We start from the raw sequence: 23,520 nt of genomic DNA, 5'->3' as shown, positions 1-23,520 counted from the left end.
CCCAGTCCCCATGTGGGTGGGTGTGATTGCCAGAAACATCTAAGGTATGGCGGGGTGGAAAGGGAAGCAGATTGAGGGTCTGCTTTGATGCCCAGGCGTTGCTGGGGCTGGGCACCGACTCTAGAGTCTGTTTGGCCAAAGATTGCAAACCTCCTTGTGACCACCAGTTTTGCAGAGAGTTGGGCTGAGAGTAAAAAAAAGCCACCCCAGCTGATTTATGGTTCTGGGGATGGGGAGGGAAGGGAGGTGAAAGCCTCGAGCTGGCCTGTGGTTTGGTGCCCCAGGATTTGACCTGCAATTCTCCAAAAAGAGGTGTTTTCCCGTGGGTCATTGTCAGCTGGAGGAGATGGGGACGGCGGATAGGGCAGGGGGTTCCGTTCAAAGGGAAATTCCAAGGAGAACGCAAAGAGACAGGGGGGTGGGACCCCTCCTTCTGTTAGTGTGTTGTATTCTACTGGACAAAATCAAAGGCCCCTGAGGGAAGGGTTCATTTCTTTTTTTTCTTTTTTTGTCTATCTGAAGTACCTAGCACAGTGTCCTGAATATAGTTGGTGTTTAATAAATGCTTATTAGATTGGATAAGGTTGTTGGACCCAAACTATGACTTCTTGAAGGCTTTGTAAGTTTCCCTACCCAGAAGCTGCCAGGTGAAATCACAGTTAATAGGATAAAAATAATAATAATCCATATATTCCAAGCCAGCCCTTGACATACTGAAGTATTTAAGTGTCTAATAAGGACAGGTCCCTACCTGGTCACTGGCTCATGACTCCTTCCTTGGATTCTCAGGGTCTCGTGACTCCAAGATCTTGGCTCCAAGTGTCATCTGCTCTTAAAGTACTGGCATGAAGACAGGCGAGGCAGGAGTTTTTAACCTGGGGTCTGTGGATTGGATTTTAAATTTCTATTTTATAATTATATTTAAATAGTTTCCTTTGTACTCCTATGGGTTTTATTTTATGCATTTAAAAGCACTATTGTGGGAAAGGGGGTCCATAGGCTTCAGCAGACTGTCATAGGGGTCCATGATACACAAAAAGGGGAAAATCCCAGGGATAGGGAGGCAGGAGACCTGGGTTCAAGTCACAGTTCTGTCACTGACTTGCAACTTTGGGCAAGAGTTGTCCAAAATTATAGCCTCCTCAGGAGGTAATGAGTCCCCCATTATTTGAGTTCTTAATGGAGAGCCTGGAGGATAACTCATTAAGGATGCTACAGAGAAAATCTCTGCTCATATAAACTGGACTAAGATGTCTTCTAGCTTAGAAATGTACTGATTCTATAAGTCATAGCCCACCTAAGAGCCTCAGTTTCCTCCTCTCTAAAATGGGAAGGGGGGGTTAGATTTACTCATAGTTAACATCCCTTCCAGCTCTGACATTTTGTGACTTCATATTACTAGGAGCCAAAAATAGCTGTTCTGGGTAGGCTTCCTTCCCTCCCACTCCTCAGAAGCAGGAGCGGCCCTCCTCCCCCTCCTTCTGGCCATGATTGGATCCAGACTTCATTCTTGCTCTGCCCACGGGGGTGGCTCCCAGATGTGAGCAAGGCGCTGGAGAAGGACAGTCCGTCGCCTGGCCATGTGGCTTCTCCAGAATCTTCAGTCTTGTCCCCCACCCCCTGGGGGGGGTTGCCTAGTTCGTGCTCGTGGTTTTGCTGTTGCCTCTGGGTCTGGCACATGGTTAGGGATTGGCAGTGGCACCACCCACCCCTCTTTATGAGGCACGTCTCTCCCAATTTCAGCTAATTATTCGTGGCCTGTCCTGGGTGCTGGAAGAGAAAAGTAGCTTTGGGGAGGGGATCTCTGAGAATCACGGAACTACAGAATGATGGAACTGTAGAACCGCCAAAACCTAGAACCAAAACGAATGATAAAACATGCCTCACTCCTTTTGGTAGAGATGTGGTGGGCTGCGGAGCAAAATACAGCATGTGCTGCATTAGACATGGTCAATGGTTCAGTTTGTTTTGCTGACTTGTACTTCTGGGTCATGGAGGAGGGTCCTATAGAAGAAGGAATGTTTAGCAGGAGATGATGACCTCGGTGGCAAACAAAAGAGCATCCCTGAAACACACACATGCATATACATAGAGCTAGAACATCATAATCACAGAAACACAGAGCCGCCTGAATATGGGCTCATGGAGCCCCAAATGCCGGAAGTAGCACAGAACTGGGAATATACAATGCTGTCACCGGCGAGAATCTTAGAAATGAGCTGATTTGAACTCCCTCAACTTATAAAGGAAGAAAGGATGGAGAGAGAGCGAGAAAGCATGCGTCACTTACTCAGGGCCACATAGGGGGTTAGGGAAAATAATCACCATCATAGTGAATGTTTATATAGCCCTCTAAGATTTGCAAAATACTTCACAAATATTATCTCATTTGAGACAACAACCATGGAATGTAGGTCGCTTTATTATTTCCATTTTACAAACGAGGAAACTGAAGCCGAAAGAGTGACTTGCCCAGGGTCACACAGCTATTGAGAGTCTGAAGCAAAATTAGAACTCAGGTCTTCCTGACTCCAAGTCTGTCACTAGCACCATTTAGCTGCCTCCTTATTTAGAGCTTCCAATAAACTTCACATATCCCAGTAGGACCACCCAACAAGACCTCATCATTTTGCAAGGGTATGAATAGAGCATGCAGCCTGTCCATTGGTCATCCTTTGGTTTTCAATGTGGCTATCTTTTTTTTTTTTTTTTGATGATCCATTTCTTGGCATACCACCTCTCTTCCCTTTTGGGAGAGCCTTCACTCCAAACATGATTCATAGCTATACTACAGTGGGTGGGTGGGGGATATGGGGGCGGGGGAGGAGGGGTTGAGAGTTATTAAGAGAATTTAGCAATTGCCCAAAGGGGAAGGAAATAAGCATTTATATAGCACCTAATATGTGCTACATACTGTGTTGAGTGCTACTTACTAATGTTCACAAATTTACAAATATTTACAGGCTCCAAAACATTGGATTTGAAGTCAGTGCATTAAAATAACTATATAGCTTACCAAAGACCATCCAGACTGCTGTTCTTCTATTAAACTATGGACCCCCACAACTTATTGTTCACATACAGTATCTAAGATATATAAGTACTGATGGGCAAGTGCTATGGACGAGTCCATTTTGCTTCATATCTGAAAAAACAAGCATTTTTCATCCACTTTGTTTTTCTCAAGGGTTGTTAGATGGAACTCTTTTGAGTCATTATGGATCTCATTTAGAAAGTATTCTAGTGGTCCAGGGTGTGCTGCAACTAACACCATATAATCCAGGATCAGGAACATTTAAAATCTCTATCCCTTTTAGGAATCCCTTTTCCACTTGGACTACGAGCTAGACCTCCTCTATGATAACAGCAAATAATTTCAACAAGCACTCTTCACCTTGATTTATTGCACAATTAATAGGACTAATCTTATTAATTTAATCAACATCAATTTATACTAATGGTGGTATTTTAAGCTGTATTAATAAAGGCATGGTGTAAAATAATGTCAACAGTTCACAAAAGCAATCATAAACTAATAATGACCATTTGAGAAAATGTCCCAAATTATTAATAATGAGAGAAAGGCAAACCAAAACCTCTCAGATTTCATCTCACACCCAACAATTAGGCAAAGATAACAAAAAATAGAAATAGTCAATGTTGGAGGGGCTGTGGAAAGACAGGCACACTAATACATCATCGTGTTAAGCTGTGAATTGATCCAACCATTCTGAAATGCAGTTTAGAGATACAGGAAGGGAGTGACTAACATTTCCACTACACTTTTCCCAGAGATTCCCACTGGTAGGGCATTAAAGCTCAAAGTATCATTGACAAAAAAGAAAGTCTTCATATATACCAAAATAGTAAATGTAACTTTGTGGTAGCAAAGGATTGGAGACAAAGTAGATGTCCATCAGCTGGGGACTGGCTAAGCATGTTGTGATGCATGAATATAATAGAATTCTCTTAAGAAAACAATTACTACAAAGAAGCTTGGAAAGACTTATATGAAGTGATGCAACATGAAGTGAGTAGAACCAGGAAAATAATATGCACAGTGACTACAACAATGCCAATGGAAGAAAAAAAAACAGCAGCAGCAAAACAACAGAAACTGAATGCTGTCCAAATTTTAGTGACCAGACTTGGTCCCAAAGAAGAGATATGAATCTCTATCTACACCTTTCTTTAAAGATATGGGGCATCATTAATGTGTAACACTGTATGTAACATCAGTCTTTTTTGATAGGTTGGTTAGGGTTTTTTTCTTTCTTTTATTATTTTCTTTCTTTTGGGGGGGGGAGGTTGGGGGGTGAGGCAATTGGGGTTAAGTGACTTGCCCAGGGTTACACAGCTAGTAAGTGTCAAGTGTCTGAGGCCGGATTTGAATTCAGGTCCTCCTGACTCCAAGGCTGGTGCTCTATCCATTGCACCACCTAGCTGCCCCTCTTTTATTCTTTATTATAAGAGATACCTCTCTGGGAGGGGGCGAGGGGAGAAATATGTGGGGAAATGTAGATAATATAAAAATAAAAGATAACAATAAAATTTTATTTAAAAAATAAAGGCATGGTATCTAAAATAAGGGAGATTTCAATCCTGCTGTCCCCTGCCCTGGTCAGACAACACCTGAGTATTATGCTCAGTTCCAAACACCACATTTTAAGAAGCAGCATGTCCTGAGGAGGGTTACCAGTGTGGGTAGGGAACTTGAGATCATGTCATATGAGAAAGAGTTGAATGAAATAAGAGTGTTTAGCCTGGAGAAGAGAAGTCTTACATAAGGAACTGTCTTCAAGTATCTGAAAGGTTGTCAAGGAAGGAAGTAAGCAAGGAAGCAAGGAAGGGAAGGAGGGAGAGAGGGAGGGAAGAATGGAAGAAGGGAAGGAAGGAAGGGAAGAAGGGAGAGAAGGAGAGAAGAAGGGAAGGAAGGGAGGGAGGAAATAAGCATTTATTAAGTACCTACTCTGGGCCAGCTTCTATACTAAGAACTTTATAAATATTATCTCATTTGAGATAACAACCCTCTAAAGTAGGTGCTATTATTATTCTCATTGAGAAAACTGAGGAAGAGGGAATAAGTGACTTGTCCAGGGTCACATGAGGCCAAATTTGAACTGGTCTTCCTGTCTCCAGGCCCCGTGCTCTATCCATTTCACCATTTAGCTGCCTCCTGGTGAAGAGGGACTAGATTTGTTTGGCTTGGACCCAGGAGGCAGATCTAGTTGCAACTGGGGATGGAATGGGTGGGTGGAATCATACAGAGAGGCTGATTTCAGTTCACTATAAAGAAGAACCTTCAAAGAAGAACTTCAGAGAGTTGTCCCACAATGGAAGTGACTGCCCTGATAGGTAATGAGCTTCCTGTAACTAGAGGTGTTCAAGCAAAATCTGGCTGATCCTTTGCCATCCATAGAGGTGATTCTTGCACTGGAAGAGGTGTTGGAAATGCCTTCACAACTGACTCAAAGTCAGAATTAGATTATGAGGAGATAAGAGTCGGTTATTGGAAGAGCCTTTTTGGTTCCCATTTTTTTTTTTTTTAGAGCAGATCATAGAAAGATCCAAAGAAAATATCCTCCTTCAAGGATCAAAGACCAAGAAGGGAGATGGGGAAAGTACCAGATTTGAGGCCAGGGAGACTTGGGACTTGAGTCCTGTTCTGCCTCTTGCTATCTGTATATGTCCCACAACAGTCACTTCAGATCTTAAGCCTCAGTTTCCTATCTTGTAAAGTGGGTACAATTACCACTGATACTATCCTGCCTCGCAGGAGTGTAGCCTTGAAAGTGCAGTTAGCACTGTGAGCCATTTACAGAATGTGAACAGAAAAGCTCTTTGCACACGTGGTGGATTAGTATGAGCTCTAAGAGGCCGGGGAGCAGAGCAGCTGATCTGTGTGTGACTCTAGGGAAGAAATCTGAGGCTATCTCCCATGGGATGGTTAAAAAACCATCCCTATAGGAGAGTCACATTGTGCTCACCTCTTCACACCCTGAGCCCAGCCAGCCAGAACCAGCTGTTTGGCTTCAAGAACACCAGGATTATTTTCATTTGGGGAATCATTGACTTTCTAGGAGGGGCTACCCCTTCCGAAAGGGGAGGAGGTTCCCTGGGAAGTGTGGCAGCTGGATGTCACTCTTGAACCTGAAGCTTGATACTTATAACATATTTCCCCTTTAGCCAACGAAACAGTTTCCTGCAGTGCAGATCCAATCATGTCATATATCATACACACACCTACACCCCTCCCCCTCAATAAACTCCAGTGGCTCCCTATTGCCTTTAGGATCAGACATAACATGTTCTGTTTGGCATTCAAAGCCCTTCTGAACTTACCCCTTCCTACCTTTCCAGCCATCTCACATGTTACTCCCCAACATTTCCTTTGGATCCTGTAATAGAAGCTTTTTGAACCTGTTTCCTTCCCCCTTTAGAGCCCAGTCCTTGTAGATAAGGCAACTGGATAAATGAGCTCTGGTTAATTGAGATATTACTTTGTGCATAGATGAGAATAAGATAGGGTAATGAGAATCTCGAGGAAAGTAAAGATAGAAGAGATCCTAGAAACTAGGAGAAGTTAGTGAGGGGTTGACAGTCTAGCTCTGCTCTGCCCTTGTCACATCAAATCTGGAGTTCTGGGCTTAGTCGAGTGCCCAGCTAGAGCATCCTCAGTGGAAGGTGATCTGGCACAGTGGGAGCATAGAGACCATTCCAGATGAGATTGGGTGGAAGGAAATGGAGGTGTCTTAGCCTGACAAAGAAAAGACTTCATGTGAGGTAAGAGCCATTTTTAAATATGAATACTAAGAGCTCACATTTCCATAGCATTTCAGAAATGCTTTCCTCTTAACAAACCTATGAGATATGTTTATTACATTTTACAGAGAAGAAACTGAGGTCCAGAGAGAGGAAAATGACTTTTTGGAGGTCACACAACAGGTAAATGGCTGAGATAATATATGTGAAACCTTTTGAAAAACCTATAGAGCTATATAAATATTAGTCTGTTGTTGTTGTTGTCGTTAAACCCACATCTCCTGCCCCCAAATCCACTGACCTCAAGCCAATATCTGAAAGGCTGCCATTTTGAAGAAGGAATGCACTTTCTCTGCTTGGCTCCTGAGGGCAGAAGTAGGAGCATTGGGAGGAAGTTGCTAGGGGACATACATAGTTCAAAGCCAAATAAGGAAAAACTCTCTAGATCAGTGCTACCCTGTGGTGGAATAGACTGAAAGGGTTGAAGGTAAAGAGTAAAATTCACCAGAAATGAATTGTCTGTGTCTATAAGCAGCCTCCCATCTGGATATGCATTGGAAAATTCTGTCCATCCCCCAGATGTTTCCACATATACAGAACCTTTGGCAGAGGGACCTGAATGATGAATTACATAGCCAAAACATCTGGATGATGGACTGAAGCCAAAACATCTGGATGATGGACTGAAAACTTCTTCCATTTTCATCTTGTAGGATTTTTCATGAGCTTAGAGAATGTCAGAGCTCCATACTAAGCCTTAGGACTTAAAATAATAGAACGTCAGAATGCCTGGAAAGGGTCTTAGAACAAACCCAGGGCTCTTTGCACTTGTACCTTAGAAAGAGCAATGACAAGTCAGAGTGTCTAGAGGAAGAAGGCCGGAGAGCGGGAGGTGCTTGAAGACTGTGCTGTAATAGGGTCAGTTAGGGATGTTTAACCTGGGGTGGCCATCTTTAATTACTGGAGTAACTTTGGTGGGGAAAAGGGATTTGATGCATTCTTTTTCAACCCTAGAAAGGGGAAGGCAGGGCAGGGAGCTGCAAAGAGGCAGACTTTCAGCTCAGTGAGAGGAAGGACTTCCTAAATTGTCAGAGCTGTCTGGTAACTTCCATAGGTGGTGAGCTCCCCATTACTAGAGGAATCCAAGAAGCAGCTGAATCGCTCACTAAGTTTTAGAGGGAATTTGTGCTTCAGGCAGAGGTTGGACTAGATGTCCTCTGGGGCACCTTCCAAACCTGAGAGTCTGTGATTCAAAAAAAAAAAAAGGCTTTTAATAGTGCAAGGGATAGGTCAATCGTACAACAGGATATGGGGTCAGGATGAAGGTGTTTAATGTGCTGGGGAATTCGGGGAGGATGGATTGTGAGGAAATTAGGGAACTTTCACAAGACCCTTGGGTTCACTGAGAGAAGAGGTGAAACTCAGCATGTGACTGATAAAGAAACCACACGAACGAGTCCTGGCCTTGGAGCCAAGGGATCTGAGTTTCAAATCCCAACCCTTTCATTTGCTTGCTGTGTGACCCTTGTGACCCTGACTCAGTCACTGACCTGCCCTGAGCCTCAGTTTCTCATCTAAAAAATGGGTATAAATCACCGTTGTGCTGGCCCCCTCTTGGGGTCACCATTGGGGAGGCACCTGAAGCATGGTAGGATGGAAGTCTGGTAGTTACAGAGTCTGAGGATTGGGGTTCACATCCCACTCATTAGGTGACCCTGAGCAACCCCCTGGACGTCAGCGTCCTCATCTGGAAAATGAAGAGGTTGGATAAGATGGTTCCCGAGGTCCCTTCCTACTCCCCAGAGATGAAGTAACGTGTACCATGCTCTGCAAGTCTTAAATTGTCCTGGGACAGCTCCTCCTGTCGTTATTATAGCTAAGGGCCAACGGAGATCGGAGAAACACATAGCCAAGCCTTCCGGGGCCAGGCAAGTAAGGGTGAATGAGCAAGGAAGTGCTGCCTGACCCCCAAGGCTGGGGTCAGAAGAAGGGATGGGAGGCTGGACGGGCCCTGATACCCAGCAGCTGGAAGAAGCGGTCTCATACTTTCAAGCGGTGCCAAGCCCATTGAGAAATGGGAGGCTGGGTTCCTGTAACTGACCGCCTGCCCCCACATGTACTGTACTTTGTCCCCTTAACAAAGAGGTCGGGGGACTGATGCTGATGGCGGGTGTGCTGGACTGATGAGCTGTGACTGGGACCCCCAAGAAGAAGATGAAAGCACGATAAACCTGTGGGGGCTTCAACTGGGGAAGCAAGCTATACTGGCTCCCCTTCCCCCAGAATGTGGGCAGCTGGAGTGATCTAGGCAAGCTCATTGGTGCACAGCTGGAATGTGATGATCCCATTAAAAATAATCAGCAGCCTGACCCCTGTCCCAGACACTTACTAGCTACGAGACCCCAGCCAAGTTATTTAACTGTTGCCTACCTCAGTTTCCTCATCTGGACAATGGGTTGTTGTGAGGCTAAGATGTCCCACTGCCTCTATCTCCCAGCTCGTATCCCTCTGAATTTCTTTTCTTCAGGGAGATAAGGAAAGAAGAGAGGTACAATAATTAACAGCTTTATAGTGACAAAAGCATCCTGGGTGGGGGAGTCAGGAGACTGGAGCATTTATTCCCGCACTGCTACTGATTCATAGACATTATCACCCCTCTCTGGGCCTCAATTTCCTTATCTGTAAAGTAGGAATAATAACACTTTTACTTCCTATCTTGCAGAGTTGTTGTGAAGAAAACATTTTGTAAACACACACACACATAAAATAGCCAACATTTATTTAGCACCGTAAGCTTTGCAAAGCACTTTAGAAATATTATCTCATTTTATCCTCACAACAACCTGGCAGGTAGGTGCTATTATTATCTCTACTTTGCAGATTTGAAGAAACTGAGGTAGATGAAAGTTAATCACTTGCCAGGGCCACACAGCTCGTGTGTGTGTGTGTGTGTGTGTGTGTGTGTGTGTGTGTGTGTGTGTGTGAATTTGAACTCAGGTCTTCCTGATTCCAAGTCTTGTTCTCTAGCCATTGCACTAACTAACTGCCACCTACATCATCAAGTAATTGAAGGACCATCTGTTTACCTGAAAGAGGGCTAGGAAGAAACAACAGGTAGAAATTGAAGAGAGGCAGATTTCACTTTAGGGCAAGAAATAACTTCTTAATAGTAAGAACTGTCACAAGGTAGAATGGATTGCCTGGAGACCTAACAGGCTCCCTGTAACAAAAGGTATCCAAGCAGTATGACAATGCTGTATGGGCTAATTCCTGTCGGGTACAGTTTGGATGTGCCCTCCAAGGTCCTTTCCTATGCTCTGTGACTTCATTCCTCTGTCTTAAGGATCACTTCTCCAAATTTTGCTATTGCCAGGCCAAATTACTGCTTACTGGCCCACACTGCACAAAGACAAGTAGTAATTCCTTCTCTGGCTTACTCACTGGGTTCTTGTGAGGATTACATGAGGTAACGGATGGGAAAATACTTTGTAAACTTCAAAGAGCTTCATTACCTATAAAGTGCTTTGCGAGCTTTGTAAATGAAAAAGCTTTACAAACTGTTAAGCCCTCAATAAAGTCATGTTCACACTTTAAAGCCCTCAAAACCATTAAAAAACTGTTTTCACATAGCCTTTTATGGTTATTATATGAAATCAAAGTTTAGTCACAATACAAAATACTCTGATAGGAAATATCTGAATCATCCAACAAAAGGATGGATTGCTTCTAAAGTAGTGAGCTCCCCATCAGTGGAGGTATCACACTGGAGAAGGGGACTGGCCAAGAGATGAAGAGTTGGGGGAAGACCAGGAAAAGCTTCCTGGAAGAAGTAGTTAGGCCTTGAAGGATAGGAAATCCTTCCCAGCTGGACCCAGAAGGATGCCTCATTGTATCTATTTGTAAACAGGAGTCTGATCTAACTCCCCAAGCCCCTTAGCTTGGACCAGCAGTAGAAAAATTGCAAAGGAGAATGAATCATTCACAGCTTAAAATTTTCATGGTTTTTGTTTTAACTCAGCTTTTATCTCCTGCTGAATGTGTAGTGTTGGCAGTTGTGCTGATCCCAGAGGCAGGAGACCCAGAGCCCACCAAGCAGTCCCAGCAGAAAACAGTAGCCAGATTTGGGGCTGTTCCCCAAGTTTCGGGGTCAGGCTGAAGATCACAGGGAGAAAGACTAATGTTTCACCGCATTCCAGGACCAAAGGGGGCTGTAGAATGTGGAATAGGAGATGCTAGAGAACATCAGCACTTGAAGGGGCCTTAGAACTTAGAACAGAGAATGTCAGTGCTTGAAGGGGCCTCAGAACCTAGAACATCAGCACTTGAAACTTCCTTAAAACCTAGAACATATGTGCTCGATGGGACCTTAGAACCTAGAACATTGGTGCTTGAAACTTCCTTAAGACCTAGAACATCTGTGCTTGAAGGGGGCCTCAGAATCTAGAACATCAGTGTTTGAAGCTTCCTTAGAACCTATAACATTTGTTCTTGAAGGGGTCGAAGGAATCCTTTAACTCAGGTAGTTCTGAACCTGTTCTGTATCATGGAGCCCTTTGGTAACCTGGTGAATCCAATGCTGAAGCCCTTCTCATAATCGTGTTTTTAAATACATGGGATGAAGGACACCAATTAGATTGGGATATAGTCATAAATATATATATTTATAACTTCTTCACAGACTCCCCAAGTTAAGAACTCCTGTTTTGACTCAACCTCTACATTTTACCATTTGGGAGATGAAGAGCCTCATACTCAGAGGGGAGAGGTCACCAGCTCAAGAAATCATACATCAGGTTAGAATCATAGACTCTCAGTTCATAGGCTTAAAGGTCATAAATGTGGAGCTGGGAGTGACCCTCGAGAGCCTCATCTTTTACAGAAGAGGAAACTGAGGCACACAGAACATTAAGCAGCTTTCCGAGACTCACACAGTTTGTATCTGGGGTGGAATTTGAACCTAGATCTTCCTGCCCTAAGTAAGTTCAGTGCATTGTCTTGATGCTTCTCAGTTGGAAGGAGCCTGAGAGAGAGGAGCCTTCAGAGAAGGGCTTCTTACCTTCTTTGCGACTTAGGACAGATCATTCAACATCTCTGGGCTTCTGATTCATCATCTGTAAATGGAAGAGGTTGAGTTACACGGCCTTTCAAGTTTCTCTTTGCTCTAGATCCTAGGGACAGATGAATGTCCTTCACTGTAACACTCTCAGCAATGGGCTGCTCTCTACCTTTAGAAACAGCCCATTTCCTCACTGGACAGCTCTAACATTAAGAGAGTTGCCTTACATTCATGTAAGTCTCCCTTCAATTTGCACCCAATGTTCCTCGTTGTGCTTTTGGTGGCAAATCTAATCCACCCCCACCCACCTACCACTATCACCACCACCCCCACTTGGGAAGGGCCAAGACTTCAGTTGTTAGTCAATTTGAGTAGGAATTACAGAATCTCCAATCCCAGAGTTGGACCACACCTCTAACAATTAGTTGACAACTGCCTTAGAGCAAGCCCTGTGGACGTGAATCCCCTGTCAGATTTGCTTCAGAATATCTCTACCACTCTGTCAAAAAACCTGAAATTTTGCAATTGTTGGTCTTTCCAGTCTCTCCTTAAATGAGGGACAGGGCAGACTTTGGTCTATCATCAACTGTTAAAGGTTACTTATCAATTACTAATGCATGTTGCTTGTGGTCCATTGGTTCGGGGTCCTGCAAGAATGAGGAATATCGGGGCAGCTAGGTGGCACAGTGGCCCTGGATTCAGGAGGACCTGAGTTCAAATCTGACCTCAGACACTTGACACTTACTAGCTGTGTGACCCTGGGCAAGTCACTTAACCCTCATTGCCCTCCCTCCCCAAAAGAATGAGGAATATCTAAAAGGTGGAATATACTTGAAATAATTCATAGGAGCCACCCAATAAATTCCCTCCCCAACTCTTCCACTAATTCACTGTGACCTGGAAAAGTATCTTTTATTTGGGCCCCAATGTTCACACCTGCAAAAGGAGGTACCTGAACCCCAGGTTAACTTTCTCTCGATCCCTTTCCAGCTCTGACATTATGTGTTCCAAAGGCCCTTCTGGCATTCTGTGGTTCAATCAAATCCAATATTTGCAAAGTGCCATGTGCCCGTAAGACAAGGGGGCTACCCAGACAAAAATCCTGCAGCGCCTGACCTCAAGGGGAGGAATGCAAGGTAACCTGAAGAGGCAAAGAAAACAACAGGGAAGACTTCTTAGAAAAGGTGATACTGCATCCTCACCACAATCCTGGAACCTGGTGGAGGAGGAATCATCAATGTTTGAGAGATGATGAAGCTAAAATTCTGGAAAGGGAAAGGGATTTGACCAGGGCCACAGACTTGGCAGAAATGAGGTGAGAGGGTGGGGAGCTGGATTCAAACCCAGGACTTCTGATTACAAATCTAGTTTTCAAATTCTGGACTTTACCCCCTGGGACTTGAATTCCCATGTCTAGCAACTCTCAGGGATCTCATGTGGAAGTTCTCAGAGTTAAAATGGCAGAGAGGGGCCTCAGAAAGAATCCAGTCCAAGCCCCTTCCCAGTCTGAAAATCCCATCTTCAGCCTCCTTGACAGCCTCTGCTTGAATACCAATACTGATGGGGATCTTACCACCTTTAGACACTGTCTCTTCCATTTTGACATAGCTCTCATCCTTAGGAAACTCTTCCCTTTATTGAGCCAGAGATCTGCCACCCTGTAACCTCTAATCATTACAATGTTCTTTTTCACATTGAGCTTTCTGCTTCCCTGTTTTCATCCTGCCTCAGTAAGATCCATTTTCTATCAGAGTATCCAGTTGGCTCCCAGGTCAATGAGTACGTGCAAAGCCTTCTCCGGGACTAATTGGAATGCAGCTTCCCAGCCAAAAACCATTCTCCCCCCACCCGTCCTCCTCGATGACTCGGGCACTGTATCATGGCCCTGGCCGAGGCAGGAGCGGCTCTGGTTACACCACATGGGGGATTATGTGGAATCCAGTGGCGTGAAGCAAGAACTTACAAGACCCAGAAACCAAATTCTTGCCTGATTCACTAATCCCCAACCTCACCAAGGCAGCCGGAGTTACGTGTATATAATGTCGGGTCAGTTCAGGCTGATGCATCAGCAGGGGCTTTGGGCTGGCTTCCCCAAGACCTTCATTTTGCAGAGAACAGAATGGAGGCCCCTTGAGGGAAATGAGCTTGTCCGATGTCTTCTCTGGCACCTGTAGCGTCTCCCAGCACACACATGCTGGTAACTGGCCTGCCCACAGGCCAGATCTCTGTTCTCTGAACTGAATCTAGAGCCTTCAGGTTCCCTGCTTAGCCCCCCTCGAAGGCCCAAATGCTCTTGAACAAAGTCACAGAATCTCAGAGGTCATCCCACTCAATAGCCAGAGGCCATCTATCACAACATGCCTTCCAGTTCAGGGATTTTCCAGATGGTAAAGTCTTCCAGTCTCTACTTGGAAACCTCCAGTGACCAGGAGCTCCCTCCCTCCAAAGGCAGTCTTTTCCATGTATGGCAGCTCTGACTGGGCTACGTTTTTCTCACATTCAGCTGAAGCCTACCCTTTTCTCCTTCCCTCCATTGGTCCAGTCCTCTGGATCAATCAAAACAAACCTCATCTCTTTCCCTGTGACAGTCTTTCAGGAAGGAATGCCCTCTTGTAGAGAAGACTTCCAAGCTGAGGCTGGATGATTGCTTGGCAGGGCAGTTGTAGGGGTGAGTTTTCCTTGTCATGACATCAATTGAAGGAACTAGGGGTGTTACATCTGGAAAAGAGGGGCAGCTAGGTGGCAGAATGGTTAGAGTGGAGTCAGAAAGACGAGTTCAAATGTGACCTTAGACACTTCTTAGCTGTGTGACTCTGGGCAAGTCACATAAAACTGTTTACCTCAGTTTCCTCATCTGTCAAATGAGCTGGAGAAAGAAATGCCAAAGCGCTCCAGTATCTTTGCCAAGAAAACCCCAAATGGGGTTACGAAGAGTCAGACAAGACTGAAGTGACTGAACAACACCTGGAGAAGAAAATTCTTCATTGAGAAGTGTTGGCTTCCTCTAAGTGTTAGAAAAAAAAAAAAAGCATTGGATGAAGGAAGAATGAGGCATGTTCTGCTTGGCTCCAGAGAATAAAACCAGGAGCCATTGATGGGTGGAGGTTGTGGAAGCAAATGCCAACAGGATACAAAGGAAGACTCCCCCCACCCCCCACCAATGAGAGCCCTCCAGTCATGGAATGGGCTACAGGATGCTGTCATTAGGAGCCTTCTGGCTCAGCAAAGTTGGACAGGGACATGTCAGAGCTATAGATGAAGAGATATTGTTCAGGCAGGGGAAGGACTTGATAACCTCCAGGCCCCTTCCATCTCCGAGGATTCTGGGTCATCCACGGAACTAACAGCCCTGGGGTCTGAGGCAGGGCGTAAAAGTCTTCCTCAAATCGACTTCTGGAGACGTTATCTCCTCCCCTGAAGTGCGGAGAGATCTTTGTCTTCTGGACACAGAGAATCCCAGGCATTGCCTTATGGATGAAGACCTCAGGGACGGTGTGAGGCTGCCTCTGGGGAGTCCTCTGGGAGAGGGACTAACTCAAGGCTGAAATGAGAAAGAGTTCTGGGGGATGGAAAGGGAAAGAGAGAGCAATCGTCTTCCTGCTTTCCATTTTATCTAATTACTTATGCTAACTAGTTGCTAAGCTCAGTTGTTTCTACCTGTAGCTGGAGTGAAAGTGCTATGAGCACCCTCTAATTTGCAGTTCCCTAGGGCAAAGTCCCAGTCATCTCCACCACAGGTAGGTCTCTGATCCTCCTCCACTACCACCCCCTCAAATTGTCTCCTCTCCAGGCTAAACTTTCCCAGTTCCTTCATTTAACTGTCTTATTTTATGACTGTCTCAGCCTGATACCAGCCTCTAGGAAAAACATGTAAGCCAGCGAACTTTATCTTTGGCATCTCCCTCCCCAACCCACCCCCTTCCTTCTGTGGCCTTTTGCTCCATATTCCTCACCAGGAGCAGGGACTCAGAGCTTTCACACTGCCTAGGCTTCTCAGGAGAACCTTGAAGAACAACCCTGCCCAGGCATGACTTTATTTTTTTCTTTATTTGGTTTTTTGCAGGGTAATGAGGATTAAGTGACTTGCCCAGGGTCACATAGCAGGCATGACTTTAAACTCTGGCTCTCCCTCCCGTTAACAAAACTACTCCCCTCCATCTGCCTTGATGGAAAGGAGGTGAGAAATCTTTGGTTACCTCGGGTCATTAAAAGCTCCTTGTCCTCTGATCTGCATGGCATGAAATGACTTTCCTGCCACCTTATGCCCCACCCCCTCACCCCAACTCCAGCACTTCTTTGTTCTACCTGTCTTGGCCCTCACTAGACTGAGAGCTCCCTCAGGGAAAGACCTGAATCTGTTCCATCTTCTTACTCTGCTAAAGCACATAATAAAGAACTCTTCACAAAGAATGTTCTTTTTTCTTTGGTTCACACCTAGGTAATCAATCAGAAAGCATTCCTTAGCACCCATTCCATACCAGGCACAGTGCTAGGTCTGCCTAAACATCTTTGGGGGGGGGGGGCAATGAGGTTTAAGTGACTTGCCCAGGGTCACACAGCTAGGAAGTGTCAAGTATCTGAGACCAGATTTGAACTCAGGTCCTCTTGAATCCAGGGCTGGTACTTTATCCACTGCGACACCTAGATGCCTCCTCTACCTATACATCTTAAAGAGGAATAAAGTCTTACTTTACCGGTTAAGAACCTGGGGTCCATGAATTTTTAAGGAATATTTTTATTTGTTCACAACATGACTAATATGGAAATATGTTTTGCATGACCACACATGTATAACCTCTATTGAATTGCTTGTCTTCTCAATGAGGGGGGTGGGGAGAGAGGAAGGGAGAGAATTTGGAGCTCAAAGTTTGAAAAAGGAATGTTAAAAATTGTTTTTACATGCAATTGGGGGGAAATGAAATACTAAACAACACAAAAAAGAATATTTTGATGGAGGGGGGGTCCATCAACTTGGATAAATAAATTGTATCTTTGTGTCAATATACTGAGTTTCCTTTGCAATGTCATGTATTTTATTTTATGCATTTAAAAACATGATTCTGAGAATCAGTCCAAAAGCTGCCTCAGACTACCAGAGGGGTCCCCACACACACATACACACACACTCACTCACTCCCGAGATTAAGTACTCCTGCCCTACAGGAATGATGCTTGAATGGTGGTATTTCAGGCACATGGCCATCATGTCACATTGGCAGCTGCCTGGATCGCCTTTGGGAAAATGTGCAGTGCTTACAACACCCTGGACTTCTCCTTGACACAACAGACCATCTCCTTAACACCAGTTTTCTTACAGTGATGCTTTATGGCTGCAAGAATGTGTATCTTTCTGTAGTGAAACCCAGGGAGGTATGCTTCAGTGGGAATACTGTCCAAGGAGCTCCAGGGGAAGTGCTCAAATCAGGACCCTTTTTACACCTGTATTTGTGCATTGTTTCCCCTGATGGAAGCTCCCTGAGGACAGGAATAGTTCCTAATTGTTGTCTTTGTATCACACCCAATCCTCAAGTGACTTGTCCAAGGTCATATTTGGATAGTGGGTATTCCAGTCAGGATTTGAACTCTAGCTCTGTGATCCTAAATCCAATTCTCTTTTTGACCATTCATGGTAAAACAGGTGGCATGAACCCTAATTTAGGGCATAATCATCCCAGGTTCTAAATTCAGTTGAGCCACCAGCTGCCCCTCTAAGATAACTGTGTAGCCTTGAACAAACCATATTCAGATCTTTGAGCTTGTTTCCTCTTCTGTAAAATAACGTGATCTATAACATTAATTGCATGACCTTAAGTAAGCCAATGATTTCCTCCTCTCTGAGCCTCAGTTTCCCTTTCTGTTAAATGGGAGCATCAGGCTAGTTGGCCTCGAAGGTGCCTTTATGCTGGCACACCATCCCTTGCTCTTGGGCTTTTCCCCAGATTTTCAGCTGTCAGAACCCTGAGTTCCAGAGGGAGGCTCATGGAAGGGCTACTGCCCACCCGTTCTGCAGTGCTGGGCTTTGAGCCTGTGTTTGGTTTTCTTGAGAACTTCCACCACCCATGAGATAAACAAGCCTCCCTTTGTGTTCTCCTTTGCAGTGACGCTCCAGGGCCCCCAGCCACCCCCTCCCTCCCACCACAGCTGGGTGGCTGAGGCCCAGCCCAGTCCAGCCGACGTGCCTAAACCCACGGCCTCCAACTCCTCTTGCTGGAAGGCTGTGGCAGATCTCAGGAAGGAGCATAGTACTGAAGCCCCCAAAACCCCCAGAAGAGAGCCAGGTTGGGCTCTCGTGTCATCTCTTGGCTCTCAACATCTTGAAGTACCTCGTCACAGTCCCTCATTACAGAAACATGGACCATTGAGGCTGAAAGGATCCTTGAAGGCCAACTCCTTCATTTTACAGATGGCGAAACTGAGTCCCCAAGGAAGAAAGTAACTTGCCCAAGGTCACACAATGAGTTTGTGGCAGACAGATTATAACTCAGGTGTCCTGACTCCAAGTTTACCTCAACAAATCAATCAATCAATCAGTCAATCATAAGGAGTTACTAGACGGTTTCAAAGATCTATCGATGGTGGTGGTGATAGTGATAATAAATAAGCGTGTATATAAAGCTTTAAGTTTGAACAGCATTGTCCAAACATCTCATTTGGCCTTCAGAAGAACCCTAGAATGCAGGTGCTATTATTATTCTTATTCTACACATGAGAAAACTGAGGCAAACAGGGTTAAGTGGCTTGCTCAGGGTCCCACAGCTAGTGAGTGCTGAGGCTAGATATGAGCTCAGGTCTTATCCACTACAAACACATAGCTGGATCTGGAATTAGAGAATCTGGGTTTGAATGCCCCCTCTGACAAGTGCTACATATGTACATGAAGGAGGCTGGGGAGCCTGCTCCCTGAAAAGCATAATGGATTTGGCACACAGACATACATCCTATTACTGGATCTGACCAGCTAATCATTTGGTGGGGGAAAAACCTGAAAACTGGCTGAAGAGACAGAACTGAGGTGCTTTCAAAAAGCACTGGCCAGCCGAATCAAGTCTTTTTGTTTCTGCTCTTCCTCATCCTTGGATAGCTGTGTTAGGGCAAGGAGTTAAAGACTGCTGTAGGCCTTTGGTTGGCAAGAGAGGCCTCAGGTCCTTATTTCCCTGCTTGCGCCATTGCCACATGGCCTGGAAGTATATCACTCTGGTGTTGCTCCTGTCTTTATCATTAGATGATGATGATGATTTATGGTAGTGGTGATATTACTTGTTTATTAATTAACTAAAAGCTAATCTGGGGCGGGGGGGGGGGGGCAGCTAGGTGGCATAGTGGATAAAGCACCGGCCCTGGATTCAGGAGGACCTGAGTTCAAATTTGGCCTCATACACGACACTTACTAGCGGTGTGACCCTGAGCAAGTCACTTAACCCTCATTTCCCCGCCAAAAAAAAGAGCTGATCTGTCCTGCTTTTAAATGAAGGAATATTGGATATGGCCATGACCTTGTGAGCTTCAAAATGTCCTGAGAGTGAGACACCAGAAGTCCAAGAGTTGGAATTCATGTTGAGATTTTCTAGAAGCCAGACCATGAAGAATAAAGTCTTGAAAGACCTAGGTGGAACAACGAATAGACTTGCAAGACCTGAGTTTAAATATGGCCTCAGACACTTACAAGCTGTGTGACCCTGGGGGCAAGTCACTCAACCTGTGTCTGCCTTGGTTTCTTCATCTGTAAAATAAGAATAATAATAGTTCTTGAATTCTAGGATTATTGTGAGGATAAAATGCTTAATATTGTCCCTGACGCCTAGTAGGTGTTAATAAATGAGTGCTCCCTTCCCACCTACCCCCACCCCCAGAGTTTGACCCAGCATAGATCAAAGGCAGCCCAGTGGCACCAGAGATGCAGATTCATCATCCATCACACTGGGAAGCAACTTGCACAGCACCTGCATCGTTTGATCCCGCCCTCCCAAGGGACCAAAATGATCTAAGGAAGGAGGTACCCTGAGGTACCACGGGGAAATGTTTGTACTTCCATCCTTGACAAATCTCAGTGAATATCCCTTTGTAAAAGCTAATGGATTTTAATTGCTTAGATGGAACTAGTGTTTCATTCACTCTGGAAGATTGAGGCCAGAGTATCTACAATGAAGGCTTGAGACTAAATTGTCCCTTCTAGCTCTGGCTCCATGACCCTGTGATCTGAGATCAGTTGGCTCTCTGGGGAGGAGGGAAGGGAAGATGCACTCGCCACACACTTTTAACACATTTTAACAGAAATCAACAAAACAAGGAATAAAGCCCATAGATGTGGCCTTTGCTACTTCCCAAGGTGTAAATGCCCCCACAGAAAGTATAACTGTAGATGCCAGAGAGTTGTTCCAAATTGGCTCCCACACACCATCGGGCACGCACCATATTTCCCATCCTCCCATGAGTCTCATCTTCAAAATGGGGGAGTGGGACAAGAAAAGGAGATGGAGAACCAGGGGTGTGAGTGACTGGTCCAGGGTAACAAAGGCAAGTCTTTGGATGTGGCCTGTCTGATTTCCGATCTTGAGCTTTTTCCACTGGGGTCTCCTTTCCCTCCAGGATCCTGAGATTGTGCCTTTCAGAGCCTCTTCCTCTCTGGGACCTCCTCCTTTCCCTGGGTACCTGGATCTTGACTACTCAGGGCTGCCCTCAGCCCCCACTCCCCACCCCCTACCCCAAAGGCTTGGTGAGGAAGGGGCAGCCCAAGTGCCGGCTGCCAGATTATTAATGCTGCAGCTGCTTCTTGTCATACTTCGCTTTCAACTTTTGTTGAAACATCATCACCTCTTCTGCTTATGTTAACTCCTCTGTTGACATTCTCACTTTCTCTGTTTACTCTTACTTCTCCATATGGGCAGTGGTTCAGCAGGGGGAGCTAGGAGAGAAGACCCCCTAAACTCCAAAGTGTAGTGATGTACCTAACCACCACCATCCCGAATGAGCTCAAGATACAGAGAGAGCAAAAAGAGGGAAGGAAATATTCAGAGAGAGGCAGAAAACAGAAAAAGAGGAAGGGAGGAAAGCAGAGAGAAACTGAGACAGAAAGACTTAGTCTCTCAGAAAGAGAGATTATAGACATAGATGTAGAACTGGCAGAGATTTTAAAGGTCCTGTAGTTTACTCCCTTCCCATTTTACAGATGAGAAAACTGAGGCCCACTAATCCTTGCTGTGTAATCAATGCTAATGTTAGCATTGCAGATAGAGATGAGGGAAACTAGTCAGTCTGGGAAAAATGGGAGATGCATCCAGCCTTGAGCAGAGGCGTGCAGGGAGATGGCAATATTGTGATTTCTTCCCAGAGATCACAAATGCTTTTGGTCATTCTCTAGTCATATTCATTAGCTAGTTCAAAATAAATTAGTAATTTAAAGCAAATAAAAAATTCCCTAGACTGGGGGAAATGAAACTTACGTGGACGCTGCTTGTCAGCTTGGAATGAAGGGGAACGAAGAGATTGCCTTTTCAAGTAAGAAGATAGCTAGCCAGGAGGCGCAGTGAATAGAGTTCTGACCCTGCAGTTAGAAAGACTTGATTTTAATCCTTCCTCTGTTACTTGTTTGCTATATGATCCTGGATAAGTCACTTAACCTGTCTGCCTCAGATTCCTCGTCTGTAAAATGGGATAAGAATAGGAAAGCTAGGTGGTGCAGTGGATAAAGCACTGGCCCTGGATACAGGAGGACCTGAGTTCAAATCTGACCTCAGACACTTGACACTTACAAGTTGTGTGACCCTGGGCAAGTCACCTAACCCTCATTGCCCCGCAAAAAATAATAATACCTAGCTCCTGGGGCTGTAATGCGGCTAAAATGAGAAAATATTTATAACATGGTATATAAATGTTAGTTCTCAGGGTATACCACATGAATTCTACTTTGAATTCCTTTGTCATTGAATCCATTGCTGCTTCTTTATACCTTTTTTCCCTTTAGCAGCTTCCTGATAGGTAAGGAGTGAAGGACTCCCCTCAGTCCCTACTGTCCTACCTACACCTCCATCCTGGTATCTCCTTATATGCGTGTCTCTCTAGTGTATATGGAAGCTCTCTCCTCTGGAGTGTTATTATTCTCCCAAGTGAAGTACATGCCCTGCTTATGTACAAAACACATATAAAGCAGATCCAAGGTAACCCAGCATTAAGTGCGAAAGCTCAGATTCAACTCTACTTCTTTTGCCTCCAAATTCAGGACTCTTTCCATCCCAGACCAAGACAGGCAAGACAGGAAATACAGGCAGAGATGGAAAGAGGCAGAGGGTAAGATGAAGGGAGTGGGGGAAGGGAAAGAAGAGAGAGGGAGGGAGAGGGGGGGAAAGGAGGAAAGAGAGAGGGGGAGAGAAAGGGACAGAGAAAGAGGGGGAGGAAGGAGGGAAGGACACCGAGGGACAGAGAAACAAGGACATCAGATGACAGAGACAATGAGGAAGATGAGAGCAGGTGTTGAGACAAGAGAAGTAGTCAATTCGACTGCTGTTTTCTCCGATTCTAATTACTCCAGAAAGGAATGGTGAGGAGGGAAGAGATGGGGGTGGGGAGGGAGAACAGAAGCCTTTCAAGTATCTTGCTGTCTTGAGAGCTTAAAAAAGAATTGACCCAAGTCTTTCCCAAGAAGAGAAACTCTTCCCTGAGCTGCAGCCATCTCAACACCCAGTTTGAAAGACATTGTTCTGGGTGGGAAGGGGTCCGATGAGCTTATGATTTGAGGCTGAAGATTATGAGAGAGTGGATGTCTGCAGGGATTGGAGGTGGGGGGAAAGGGGCATGAGAAAGAAAGAAAGCACTTTATTTTCAGGAATGTTTACAAATGGTTTCTGGTCGTGACTTGTGTCTGGAGACTTGGGAGGGCAACTATTGAGTCCTCTGTTAGTGTTTAACTTTGGGATTAGGAATTATTGAGCCCGGTTCATTAAAAGAGTTGGGTTTTGTCCTTTTAAAAAATTGAGAAAATGGGGAACGCATCAATCATTCCTGGACAAGAAGTATATTCACTCTTCACCCCACCCCAGCCCATTCCTCTGCCCTGCCTATGGGAGCTTTTGTTGGGAAAAATCTGTTTTCAAGGAAGCATCAGCTCCCTCTCCACAAAAAAGAGAAGATTAAGATCCCCAAATATATTCTCAACAGCCATAGAATTGGTTCGAGCTGAGAGACCCTGGAGACCATGCAATCCAACCCCCTGATTTTACTGAGATGCAAAGAAGCTCAATGGCCTGCCCAGGGTCACACAAGCTAGTAAGTATCTAGGGCAGGATTTGAATCCAGGTCTTTTTGACTACAAAACCTGACTCTATCCACTATAGCATGTTACCTTTAAGTACCTAACACAGCAAAGGAATGGGCCTTCTAAGAAAATGAAGGGTTTTTGCTTCACTCTCCCAAAATGTCTCTGGGACACAAGTGAACTATAGAGATTTGGGTGCCTCCTAAGGAAACAAGGCCCCTGGGAGCTGCCAGACGGCACAAATCCTATAATCCTAGAGTCTCAGAGGTGGAAGGCACCTTGGGAAGGGGTGGGGGGCACTCTGGTCCCATCTCTACCCAAACCCAAAGTCATTCAGCTCCAGCTTGAGAATGTTTCCCACCCAGAAGCTTACTACCTTATAATGCAATCCATTCCACTTAGAGACAGTTTTGATGGGCAGGGTGTTTTTCCAAATAGCAAGCTAACCTGTGCT

Source organism: Dromiciops gliroides, chromosome 6, assembly GCF_019393635.1.
Source record: "Dromiciops gliroides isolate mDroGli1 chromosome 6, mDroGli1.pri, whole genome shotgun sequence".
NCBI lineage: Eukaryota > Metazoa > Chordata > Mammalia > Microbiotheria > Microbiotheriidae > Dromiciops > Dromiciops gliroides.
The sequence above is the reverse complement of the archived record's forward strand: the minus strand, read 5'-3'. Positions refer to the sequence as shown.